General features: G+C 44.7%; 1 long non-coding RNA gene across 1 annotated transcript in view; it reads left to right on the top strand.

Moving 5' to 3' along the window:
• Positions 1-13,833, top strand: part of LOC141114326 (uncharacterized) — a 408,781-nt gene that overhangs the window by 331,896 nt on the left and 63,052 nt on the right. Inside the window, exon 4 of the long non-coding RNA XR_012236894.1 lies at positions 13,628-13,726. This is a non-coding gene — a long non-coding RNA (uncharacterized lncRNA). The remainder of the gene's footprint in view (positions 1-13,627; positions 13,727-13,833) is intronic.

The raw sequence follows: 13,833 nt of genomic DNA, 5'->3' as shown, positions 1-13,833 counted from the left end.
TTCCGATGTGATAGGGAGGATTCTGATGTAAAGGGGATAGGCCTCTAATGTGATAGGAGCCTTCTGATATGAAATTATTTGCTAATACAATTATTAATTGTATTTATTCATTAAATGGACAGGGGTGGGTAGTGGGGTCCCCCAGGGTTCTGTGCTGGGACCAATCCTATTTAATTTATTCATAAACGACCTGGAGGATGGGATAAACAGTTCAATCTCTGTATTTGTAGACAATACTAAGCTAAGCAGGGCAATAACTTCTCCGCAGGATGTGGAAACCTTGCAAAAAGATCTGCAAATTAATGGGGTGGGCAACTACATGGCAAATGAGGTTTAATGTAAAATAATGCATCTGGGTGGCAAACATATGAATGCAATCTATACACTGGGAGGAGAATCTCTGGGGGAATCTAGGATGGAAAAGGACCTGGGGGTCCTAGTAGATGACAGGCTCAGCAATGGCATGCAATGCCAAGCTGCTGCTAACAAAGCAAACAGAATATTGGCATGCATTAAAAAGGGGATCAACTCCAGAGATTAAACAATAATTCTCCCACTCTACAAGACTCTGGTCCGGCCGCACCTGGAGTATACTGTCCAGTTCTGGGCACCAGTCCTCAGGAAGGATGTACTGGAAATGGAGCGAGTACAAAGAAGGGCAACACAGCTAATAAAGGGTCTGGAGGATATTAGTTATGAGGAAAGGTTGCGAGCACTGAACTTATTCTCTCTGGAGAAGAGACGCTTGAGAGGGGATATGATTTCCATTTTAGAAATACCATACTGGTGACCCCACAATAGGGATAAAACTTTTTCGCAGAAGGGAGTTTAAAAAGAGGTTTAACCTTAAACTGCGTAGAGGGTTAGCGGCAGGGATGTGGAATTCCCTTCCACAGGCGGTGGTCTCAGCGGGAAGCAATGATAGTTTAAAAAAACTATTAGATAAGCACCTGAACGACTGCAACATACAGGGATATACAATGTAATACTGACATATAATCACACACATAGGTTGGACTTAATGGACTTGTGTCTTTTTTCAACCTCACCTACTATGTAACTATGTAACTATGAAGCAGATTTTTTAGGGTCTGCGAATAATTGTAAAATGTACAATGTGTGGCCCTCATACTGAAAAGTTTAGCGATCCCTGGTATAGATAACCATACACCTGCAAGTTACAGCACATTTGTTAATGATAGCATGAAATAAGAATTACCACTAGAAACTAAACCACTTCAGCTCCGGAAGATTTACCCCCTTCATGACCAGGCCATTTTTTGCGAAACGGCACTGTGTTAGTTTAACTGACAATTGTGCTGTTGTGCAACAGTGTACCCAAATAAAATGTATGTCATTGAGCTTTCTTTTGGTGGTATTTGATCACCTCTGTTTTTTTTATTTTTTGTGCTATAAACAAAAAAAAGATTGACAATTTTGAAAAAAAAAAAAATATTTTTTACTTTCTGCTATAAAACACATTCAATTAAAAAAATGTAAAAAATCTAATTTCTTCACCTATTTAGGCCATTATGTATTCTTCTACAAATTTTTGGTAAAAAAAATCCCAATAAGCCATATTGATTGGTTTATGCAAAAGTTATAGCATCTACAAACTATGGGATACATTTATTTATTTATTTATTTATTTATTTTACTATTAATCGGCATCTTATAGCAGGAATGTGAAATTACGGTGGACAAATCGAACACTAACTGACACTTTTGACTTTTTTTGGGAACCAATGACACTAATTCAGTGCTAAAAATATGCACTGTCACTGTACTAATGACACTGGCTGGGAAGGGGTTAACATCAGATGCTATCTAATGGTTAAATGTGTGCCTAGCTTGTGCTTTTGTGTACTGTGGAAGATGCTTTTACTAGGGGAAGGCATGGAACCGTGTCCCTACTTTGCAGGATCCATGCCTTTCCTACTGACAGAACAGAAATCTGCTTTGTTTACAGCGAGTCCGCTATACCTGACAATAAGCTCCCACTGTGCATAATCACAGAGGGAGCGGCCGCCCTGTAGCAGTAAAACTGCTATAGGGCGATCGCGAAGTGGTTAAAGGATATGCAAATCTAAGAGCAAAAATATATTATTATTAGATTTTTTAATATACAATAATAATTATTATTATTTCTTCTAAGAAAATCGACCTTCTATTCTTTGTTTTGGTGAAAAACCTAATTGTCTTTTTTAGCAATATCTGTCAATATTAGTAATACTATTATTGATGTAGCCAAGTATTGGTTATATTGCTTTTGCCATCATGGGTCATTTCTTATAGCGGAACTCCAGTCATTTTTTTAACTTTCCATCTACTAAATCTTCTGCCCTTGTTGGTTTAACTTTGGATAGTAAAACATTTTTTTTCTGCCAGTAAATACCTTATACAGCCTGTCGTAGAAAGATGACTGTATGCTATGCACACAGCCATATCTCCTGTGCTATTAAGCACCCATTTTCGTCTTAATGATATACCGTACCTTTTGGTCTCGCCTCTGGTTCCCCATTCCCCAGTAAACAGACATCAACACATTCTTATTCTCATCCCAGCATGGCTGCCTTTACTCAGCCAGCCCTTTTATTTACACATCAACAGGAAGTCCCAAAACTTGAGGGTTGTGCCTCCAACAGCCAAACGCCTCCTACAAAGTATGTGACCTCACAGGAAATGGACAACACAGGATGTAAGCACAGGACATTACCAAATAAGGACATGATACAATATACAATACTACAGTTCCTTGTGGATGGGAGATTATCTGCAAGTGTACGCTCATGGCACCCCAAATATCTTGATCAGGCATACAGGGGTGACAAGAGCGCACATCCACAAAACCAATAATGTGTTTGCAGGGTGAACAAATCCCCCCCAGACAATCGTTCTGTGCATAGCACGGGGGCCCTTCCCTGGCGGACATGTCCTCACTCCGCGAACACCTCTCTCCAAACAACAGGAAGTTTTCCACTACCTAACAGGTCTCAACCAGCGTCAGCTCTTTAGAGCGGGCTGTAAGAGAACGAACACTGGGAGACTTATGACAATACATTAAAATACATCTTCATAAAATTTTCCACAACAAGCCCACTTCCTGTTTCTTGTCTGGTAAAAAAGCCTAGGCTTATGACATCATGCACAGCTCTCTCTCTCACTCTCTTGAGAGTTTGCCAGGAAGGGAGGTGGTATGAGTCATAGGAGGGCCAATGAGAGGTGCAAGGCTGCAGGAAATCCAGGAAGTGAACAGGCAGTAGCTTCAGCTGCCCACGGTTAAAATGTCTGCAGCCAGACTTAGTGGAGGGAGATTTCTGCAGCATATTGGACAAGTACAGAATCACAGTATATATAAAATGATATGCAAAGTGGTTGAAGGGAAGTTTCAGAATGGCAAAGATGTTTTTATTACAAATTATGTGAGCAGACTGCTGTTCCTCTTTAACAAAGATTTAATTGAACTTTCTTCCCTCTAGTCAGAGGCATAACTAGAACCTTCAGGGCCCTGGTGCAAGAAACCATGAAGGGCCACCTGACCTCCGGCCTGGGCCATTCCCTCCGAGCCCAGAGTACTTCCTATTGATCCCACGACCCTTTACAATCCCGCAGTGGATTTCTTTCGCATGTTGTGCAGTCCTACAGTCTTGGGCTCTGCCATGGTGGTGGAAGGCCAGGGCCCAGTTGCAAGTGCGACCTTTGCAACCCCCGGTAGTTCTGCCAGTGGTGTCAGTGTGGACTATGAATGGTGTCTGTCAGTAGGGCAGTGGACATGGTCAGTAGGGCAGTGGATGTGGTCAGTAGGGCAGTGGAGGTGGTCAGTAGGGCAGTGGATTTGGTCAGTAGGGCAGTGGACATGGTCAGTAGGGCAGTGGAGGTGGTCAGTAGGGCAGTGGACGTGGTCAGTAGGGCAGTGGAGGTGGTCAGTAGGGCAGTGGAGGTGGTCAGTAGGGCAGTGGACTTGGTCAGTAGAGCAGTCGACATGGAGGGCAGTGTGTGTGGACAGCATGATGGGGGGAGGCAGTCGAGGGCAGTATGTGGGGACAGCATGATGGGGGGAAGCAGTGGAGGGCAGTATGTGGGGACAGCATGATGGTAGGGGAGGAGCAGTGGAGGGCAGTATGTGGGGACAGCATGATGGTAGGGGAGGAACAGTGGAGGGCAGTATGGGGGGGACAGCATGATGGAAGGGGTGGCAGTGGAGGACAGTATGTGGGGACAGCATGATGGGAGGGGGAAGTGAAGGGCAGTATGGGGGAGACAGCATGATGGGAGGGGGGCAGTGGAGGGCTGTATGTAGGGACAGCATGATGGGAGGAGGGGCAGTGGAGGGCAGTATGTGGGGACAGCTGGATGCGAGGGGGGTCAGTGGTTGTTGGAGGTCAGTATGTAGGGACAGCATGACCGAAGGGGGGCAGTATATGAGGGAGCAGAGTGACAGTCAGCAGCACACCTGGAACATTATACTTTCTCTGCTATGACATGAGAGTATGTTGTTTACCAGGAGCGGCCTCGGGACAGGAAGTATTTCTCCCATCGTTCCGGCAGCAGGAACAGCCTTGAGGCAAGAAGGGGGAGCCGGTGTCTTGCCGAGAAAGTTCCCTCGGCGGATAAGCTCCTCCCCTGTACTGCGCAGGCACAGCGCCTGCGCAGTACCAACTACTGTCAGCCGCCGGAGATAGCCGAAGCTCAAACGCTTCAATCAGCTGTACACGGCGCCTGCGCTCTGGGTCCAGATTCCTTCCCCACCATCCAAGTGGACCTAGAGGGGGAATCTAAAAGAGCCGAGCGCAGCAAGGCCGTGCCCGAAGCGTGGCGAGCGAAGCGAGCCCACGAGGGGCCCTCTTACAGGCGCCGTGTACAGCTGATTTTCAGCTGTTCCGCTTCGGCTATTTCCGCCGGATTGTACTGCGCATGCGCAGTAGAGTGAGGAACTTATCCGCCGAGCGGAACTTATTCGGCAGAACACCGGAGTCGGGGACTGGAGCGGGGAGGCGGAGCTGGCAGTCCTAGGTACAGATGACTGCTTGCCTCTACACTCTGGATGCAGCTAGTACCAGGCTGGATAGGAGGGCCGGCAGAGCGGCATATAGGAGAACCAATCCTGCAGCCACTGAAAGCCATGCAGGAGCCAGGAGGAGAATGGAAGTGATCAGTTCTACTATATGCTGCCCCGCCAGCCCTCCTATCCAGCCTGGTGCTAGCTGCATCCAGAGTGGAGTCAAGAGGCAAGCAGTCATCCGTACCTAGGACCGCCAGCTCCGCCTCCCAGCTCTGCCCCCCGACTGCGGCTCATACAAGTATAGACAAACCTGACAGGGGAGCCCCCTCCAGCCTGGGGCCGGATATTGACTCTTGCGCCCCCTATAGTTACGCCCCTGCCTCTGGTGCCCAGCTTGGGGAGAGAGAGAGAGAGAGAGAGAGAGAGAAAGAGAGAAAGAGAGAGAGAGAGAGATGCTGCAAACTACAAGTTCCAGCTGGCAGAATGCATGAAGATATAAAACCTTAAGCCTTTAGAACAACTTTAAACTTTATATGTTTTTACATAGCACAGTGACACAGATTTAGCAGAGGGTAGCTCAGTTTTCATTCTTCTGCACATGTTATATGAGGTAGTACACCCCATATTAGTAGCCACAGCTACCCTTTAGCTTTCAATAACACAATTTTGCTCAGGTAAACGCACTAATATTTTGATAGACTGCACCTGTTTACACTCCCCCCTCTTTGACAGATGCTGTCTTCTGCATCGCAACAGTAAAGAACAAATTGCAAGAACCTTAATTGCAGCAACAACAGTAGCATATCAAACAACATAATCAGAGTGTTTTGCAAGGAGTTGTCTATGGTTGGATCGCATTGGGCGGCTGACCTCACTGTCCACCCTGGGTCTTCCTTCAGCAAGTCATCTTCTGCTTGTGGTTCCAGAGCCTCGGGTGGTTGGGAATCCACAGGGTCAGCTACACCCCCTTAATCCGAGCTTGCAGTTGATTCCTCAGAAGAGTCCAGGGAGTTAGCAGCCTGGCAGTCTCTGAAATTGGCATCTTAGGCAGGTGAGTCAATGGTATTTTCCCCTTTGGGATCAACAAGGTTTCGGAGGCCCAGGTTTAATGGGTGACAGGTACCATTCCAAAAGGACTTCCTGTACAGAAGGAAGCCCTTTAATTGCTCTAGGCTCCCCACCCCAAGGAAAAACTAAATAACATGTTCTTCTTGTCCAGTCCATCCACAGAGACCTCTGTGGATTACCATCAACACTATATATAACCCTGACATCCTATGGTGCCCCTATACTGGCAGGGGCAGGCTGGTGTTTAACCCTAATACGCCGGACTCCTGAGCTTCCCCTAATTTATGGCTATGGGGACATCTAGTGCCTTAAGAAAGAACCTCTGTGCCCAACCCTACAGTATTAGTGCTTTCACAAACAGTAAAGGTAGCCCATAGTTTAGGTTTGCTGGTCCTTTAATACAGTAAAGTGAAAGGCTAGGACAATTGGCATAAAGCAACATAAAGTGTTACAGCAAAATAAAGAAGCACAAAAGCTATTGAAATAAACATTCATATTCTTAATTGCGTCTGCAGGTTCAAACTCAAATCTGGTAGATCCAGTTTGTCCAGCCCTACATGTTAAATAAATTCAATGACCTCATCCTTTTCTCACCATGGAGATAGTGTTTATGCAATGTGGGAACAGCTTCCATTATTTACAGGGAGAAATTCTGTCACACAGAAGTGAAACACATTGATTTTCATAGAAGCTGCAGTATAGTCTGAGATATTGTACCATGTGGAAACAGCATGGATGTCTTAAAATGTGAAATTCAAGGTCAAGGAAAAGGTCACTAAATACAGTAGTATAATATTGTCAATCTGATTTCATAAGTTTTTCTCCAATAGTTATACAATTTAACAATTTCAGCCCCAGAAGATTTGCCTGCTTAATGCCCAGGCCATTTTTTGCATTATTCCACTGCATCGCTTTAACTGATAATTGTGCAGTCGCGCAACGATGTACCCAAACAAAATTGACATCCTTTTTTTTCCACAAATAGAGCTTTCTTTTGGTGCATTTGATCACCTTTGCGGTTCTTCATTTTTGCGCTGTAAACAAAAAAAGAGCATTGACATTTATACAGCAATCAGGGCCCGATGTACAGCTATGACGGCTCTCGGGAACGTGCCGACCTGCCGCATTATAATGACGGCAGCTCGTCGGCAAGAGGTTAATAAGAGATGAACACCAGGTATGTTTTTTGCTGCATATTTACATTGGTTCAGCTTGGATGCATATCCAATACCTGAGTGATCACTGTAAAAGGTGACAATCACTTTAGTGATCACCACTGAGTTACAGTAATAGCAGCGATCCTCTGTGTCCAGTGGCGAGTGGCTGCCCTTTTGCATTGTAACCACAAGGGGTCACTCAGTCAGCACTGCTGTCAATAAGAGAATGCACTAAATTTTGAAATGAATATAAGGCATTCTAATTTGAAGAGGTGGAGATTGTGACATCACTGCCCCGTCTCTCATCTCATCCAGTCAGAGAACATCTGCACTGACTGACTCCCACACTCTGTGTTACATACTTCTGACCTCTTATGTACATCTTATGCATGATCACCTTTACACCTATTTTAAAAAGCCTTGTGTTTACTAAGAGCAGTAGCTCAAGCAGAAATGGACATACACAAGTGAAAAAGGCAGAGCAATGACTCATTACCATCTCTTATGAAATGCCTTATTTTGAAGTTTTTCATTCTATCTGAAAGCTGATTACTGCTATGCTGGCATTTTAGCTAACCCATAATTCTCTGAAAATCCTTTTTTTTCAAATATTACCTGTTTTGTTATAATGATTTCTATGTAAATGATTGTTTACTGTACATACAGTAGAACAACAGATATAAAACATCTAAAACATAATGTTGACCTTAAAGCGGAGTTCCACCCAAAAGTGGAACTTCCGCTCATTTGTCTCCTCTCCCCCTCCGGTGCTAAATTTGGCACCTTTCGGGGGGGGGGGGGACAGGATACCTGTCTTAGACAGGTATCCTGTTCCCACTTCCGGGAGTCTGGGCCACGACCTGTGATATCACTGCGGGGCTCCCTCCTGCTCCCTCCTCCTCCTCCTCCCTCCTCCTCCTCTCCCTGTCGCCGGGCCAGTAGGAGAGAGGAGCGGGGCCTCGCGCATGAGCAGTAGGGTTCCCGGCGTGAAGCCATAAGGCTACACTGCCAGGTAACTTTACCCGCAAAGGAAACATCAGCTGTGGTGCCAACATCGCTGGACTCCAGGACAGGTAAGTGTCCTATTGTTAAAAGCCAGCAGCTGCAGTATGTGCAGCTGCTGGCTTTTTATTTTTTATTTTTTGGGTGGAACACCACTTTAAAATAGTTATAGAAAAGAAATCCTCTGCCAAGAGTTTAGCATGTATGGCTTGATTGCCAAGAACATCCGAGTGGCTGCTACAGAGTGTTCGGGCAGTGCCGGCGGGTCTGGCAGAGGTGGTGCCTAAGCGTTTCGTGTGATGCCACGGTGCAAGGAAGTCGTGCAGAGTGTCCGGAGCCTCATCTGTGGGTCTGCAAGACAGGAGCAAGGCAAGCTGGGAGTGGAACTGTAAGTGCCATTTGGCATTCTAATTTAGGCATTCTATATGGAAGAGGTGGAGGTATTCTTATTGTTAGAGGTGTAGAAAGAGCAATTGTATACATACAGTAGAAAAACAGATATAAAAACAACTAAAACATAATGTTAACCTTAAAATAATTATAGAAAAGAAATCCACTGCCAGGAGTTTAGCTTAATTGGCTGAATCTGAACCTAGCCGAGAAAGAAGTACTTGTAATTGGTGAGCAGAAGCTAACAACAAAGTGGCTGAAACACATCCAGCTGGTTTAAACCTTGGGAATACAATTCTTATGTTCTCCATGTGAACAGCCTGTGCGTGGTTCTGGATACTGACCTATTGATTAAGCAGCAGGTATCAAATCCTCCTTCCACCATCTCAGCAATATTATGTTATGTTACTCTTGCAGGGGCCACTGAAATTGACTGGTTCTCTCCGGAACAGTACAGAGTCCAAAATCCACCCAAGCAACAGTACGCTGACCTTGGCTCCAATTAACAACCTAGGGGCTGTTTGTGATTTATTGTTAGTAAAACTTGTAACAGGAGATTGGTCAGTTAGTACTTAACAATTAGAGGACAGTTTTTTCCTTAGTATTTATGGGTGTTGGCCAGTTCCCAGCTGTGAGTCCACAGCCTCGCAGCTGGGGACCATAAGGCAAGTCTGGCATCTGGTTACCCAGCTTCACTGCACAGCTATTGGTACCCAATCTCAGGAACACTGTATAGTACAGGATGGCGCTCTTCTCTAAGCTCACAATACACTGCTGAGGAGAGGAGAATGAACAGTAACCCCACACAAGCAATCCCAGTCCAAGCAACCTCTGGTACTTATATTCCAAAAGCACACAGTCACCAGGAATCAATTTAGGGTTATTACTCACATGTCCCCAGGACAACTGCCACTTTCCAGCCTCCTCTGGATCCAGCTCAGTGAGTTAGATAGTCCTTCTCTACACCAGATCCCTTGGTGAGGTGTGGTGACACCTCACAGAACAGCAACACAATCCACAGGCTGCATGGACAATAGCCCCTTAAGGCTTGGAACTCTAATTACTTGGGAAAGACAATCTCTTCAGGGTTCCAGCCTTGTTATCAGCTTCCCAGACACCATCTGGGCACACCTTCCCAGGAATTGGCTAGGCCCTGACCAATCTTTAGGCTGGTTATTTGAATTATCCATCCCTAAGCTCTAGAAACGTCTTCTGGAGGCAGGTGGAAATAATCAAATTCCCAGCCTTTGAAACCCTGAACAGACCAGGCCAAACAAACTCTGTTCCCATGAATGCAGAATCAATCCATGCTTTTATAACATCCAGATTGGATTACTGCAACATCCTCCATTATAGTCTTCCTGAGAAAAAACTACATCACTTGCAGCTGACCAACCTCGTCACTGCCACATCACCTCAATTTCTTCGCTCCCTACACTGGCTTCCAATCAAATAGAGGATATAATTGTGAGACACTTTAGCACTGTCAGCCTGCAACAAGAAATGCTGTTACTGGCAGGTAGGGTTGGGCCGAACACTCCCCCCAGAACATCTTGAACAGGCAAAAAGTTCTACCGAACATGCAAACTCGATTAAAGTCTATGGGACACGAACATGAAAAATCAAAAGTACTAGTTTTGAAGGCTTATATACAAGCTATTGGCCATAAAATGTGTATGGGGTCCTGGGTACTGCCTTAGGGGACATGTATTAATGCAAAACAAAGTTTTTAAAACGATTATTTTTAAAGGAGCAGTGATTTAAATAATAGTTAAGGTGAAACAATAAAAATTAAATATTCCTTTAAATATCATGTCTGGGTGTCCCCTTAGTCTGTCTGTAAAGTGGTGCATCTGTACAATGTATAGAACATGCCACAGCAATAATAACATTTCTAAAGGAAAAAATGTCATTTAAACGTACTTGTGGCTGTAAGGTATTACCGGCTCCCAGCAATACAGATAAAAGAAAATGAAAAAAATAAAACGGCGTGAAGCCCCCCCCCTCGGGTCTGGTATGGATTTTAAGGGGAACCACAGAGCAATTCTTGTTTTAAATGGAGTGGGGTCCCCCCAAAATCCATACCAGACCCTTATCCGAGTATGCAGCCTGGCAGGTCAGGAAAAGGGGTGGTGCAAGCGAATCCCCCCTCTGAACCATACCAGGCCACATGCCCTCAACATGTGGGGGTGATGGGGACAAGGGCCTCTTCCTGACAACCCTGGGCTATGGTTATCGGGTCTGTGGTTGGGGGGCTTATCGGAGTCTGGAAGCCCCCTTTAACAAGTGGGCCCCCAGATCCCGACCCCCCCCCCCCATGTGAATGGGTATCGGGTACATCGTACCCCTCCCCATTCACCAAAAAAGTGTCAAAAAGTAAGAAACACAGGAAACTGTTTTTGACAAGTCCTTTATTAAAAAAGAAAAATGAATTGTGTGCCTCAATGTAATCCATCGTCAATCAGAGAGGAGAGAGGAGGAAGACGGCTGGAGGCCTCCCAAGAGATGACAGCAGGGTTTTTAATTTTTTCTATTTTTGCTGCTGATGTGATTAACCACTTCAATACCGGGCACTTCCAACCCCTTCCTGCCCAGACCAATTTTCAGCTTTCAGTGCTCACACACTTTGAATGACAATTACTTAGTCATGCAGCACTGTACCCAAACAAAATTTTATCTTTTTTCTTATACATATAGATCTTTCTTTTGGTGGTATTTAATCACCACTGGGTTTTTTATTTTTTGCGATATAAGTAAAAAAAGAGCAAAATTTTTATAAAAAAAAACACTTTTTTTAGTTTCTATTATACATTTTTGCAAATAAGTAATTTTTTTTCATGAATTTGGGCCAAAATTTATACTGCTACATATCTTTGGTAAAAATAAATCAAATTAGTGGATATTATTTAGCCTGTGTGAAAGTTAAAGCCCAGGTTCACATTGCTGCGGGTTAGAAATCATGCAAGTTCAGCTGATTTCAACCCAGCAGTGCAGTCCGACTTTGGGGGCAATTTGACAGACATCTATGCGGGTTTCTGCACAGATGTCTATTGAAATTGCACCCAAAGTCACCAAATGTAGTAGAGAACTACTTTTGGGAATCGGTGCGCCATTGCAAAGTCGGCGTCGCACAGATTCGGTGCTATTGCCGGCAATAGCTGCCGATTTGGCATGCAATTTGACAATGTGAACCTAGGCATAGAGTCTACAAGCTATGGTGTACATCTTAAAAAATTGATCACACCTGATGTACTGAGAATCTCATTTCTTGAGGCCCTGAAATATCCAGAAAGTATAAATAGCCCCCAAATGATCCCTTTTTGTAAAGTAGACAGTCCAAGGTATTTAGTAAGAGGCATGGTGAGTTTTTTGAAGTTGTAATTTTTTCCTACAATTTTTGGGAAAATTAAGAAATTTTTTTTTTTTTTTTACACAAAACTGTCATAATAACAGGTTATTTCTTACACACAGCATATGCATACTTCCAATTACACCCTAAAAATACATTCTGCTACTCCTGAGTATGGCAATACCACATGTGTGAGCCTTTTTTACAGCTTGGCCACATAGAGAGGCCCAACATGCAGGGAACACCATCAGGCGTTCTAGGAGCATAAATTACACATCTAATTTCATTCCTACCCATCACACTTTTAAAGGTCCTGGAGCACCAGGACAGTTGAATTACCCACAAAATGACACCATTTTGGAAAGAAAATACCCCAATGTATATTCTATGAGGCATGGGCTGCAGATAGGTACTCGGGTGCTCTGATGAGCTGCAGGAGGGAGAGAGTGTTCCTGCTGGCATCATTTTACAATACGTAGGGAAGTGGTTAAAATCCATACCAGACCCAAAGGGTCCTCCCACGCCCTTTTTTCCTCAATTTTTTTAAATTTACATTCTTTTTTTTAAACTTATTTCGTTAAAGGATCACTAAAGGTTCAGTTTAAAAAACAAAACAAAAAACAAACACGTCATACTTACCTCCTCTGTGAAGTTGGTTATGCACAAAGTGGCCCCGATCCTCCTCTTCTGGGGCCCCCCCAGCGGCGCCCCTGGCTCCTCCTCTTCTCGAGTGCCCCGTCGGAGAAGCACTCTCTCTCAGGGTATCCGTGCGGGTGCGCTCCCATGTCCTGTTGCTGCGTCCATTGACACAGACAGCAGGACTCGGCTCCGCCCCCGGCTCCCACGTCATTGGATTTTATTGACAGCAGCGGGAGCCAGTGGCTGCACTGCTGTCAATCTATCCAATCAGGACCTGAGACCCTGGCTGGAGTGGGTGTGCTTTTCCCCGGCGCAGGAACAATTGGGCTCAGGTAAGTAAAAGGGGGACTCTGGGGGGCTGGTGCATCACAAGAGGTTTTTCACCTCAATGCATAGAATGCATTAAGGTGAAAAACCGTGAGGGTTTACAAACCCTTTAACTTTAGCTCTCAGCGGGGAAGCCTTAACAACCTATTGACTGTGCGCTCGGTGGGTGAACATCCCACTAAGTGCCCAGAAAGTATGGGTGTTAGGCGAGGCCCAAACTGTTCGCCCATCCCTAGTGATGCCTGAACACTGTAACCCCTCACAGTTACTCTTGCTTGGTGATTGAATGGCCCTGCTGTTAAAAATTAGAAAAAAAATAAATTGAAATTACATGCAGCCATGACTAATTTAAGGCACCCTGGGTTTCCCCGCATCCAATTTGCATGACAGGAGATTGTGCCCGACTCTCTATGGAGCCGGTTCACATATCTCTGTTGCGGCTGCTGTGAGTCTTCAGCCAAAAATTCGTCCCTGAAATGGGGAACAGGGATGCACCGGACCCCTGCTGCGAGCCGCATCCGTCAGAGGTGTGAACCCTGCCTAAGATATTAAAATACTCACCCATGGTGTATATGTAGACTAGAAAATTAAATAAATAGCTTAACAAAAATATGTTGATTCCATGGACTAAAGAAAAATCCTAATATTGTTTAAACTTACCTGCCTAATATGGGCTTCGTTGTTCTTTTCTAGCATCACCAGAGGCAAGGAACACACCATTGCTCTTGCTAGTAAATTCACTGAACCTTGTAAAACATCATGATCCAGAGATCGGGCACAGAATTGAAAGAGGTAAAACAATGTTCCAACATCATTCCCATATTGGTTTAAAGTACTGTATTTATTGGCGTATAACACACACTTTTTCACCCTGAAAATCGGGTGCAAATGGCGTGTGC

Source organism: Aquarana catesbeiana, linkage group LG12 (genome assembly GCF_042186555.1).
Source record: "Aquarana catesbeiana isolate 2022-GZ linkage group LG12, ASM4218655v1, whole genome shotgun sequence".
Lineage (NCBI taxonomy): Eukaryota > Metazoa > Chordata > Amphibia > Anura > Ranidae > Aquarana > Aquarana catesbeiana.
Note: the sequence above shows the minus strand (reverse complement) of the source record. Positions and strands in the feature narration are given on the sequence as shown.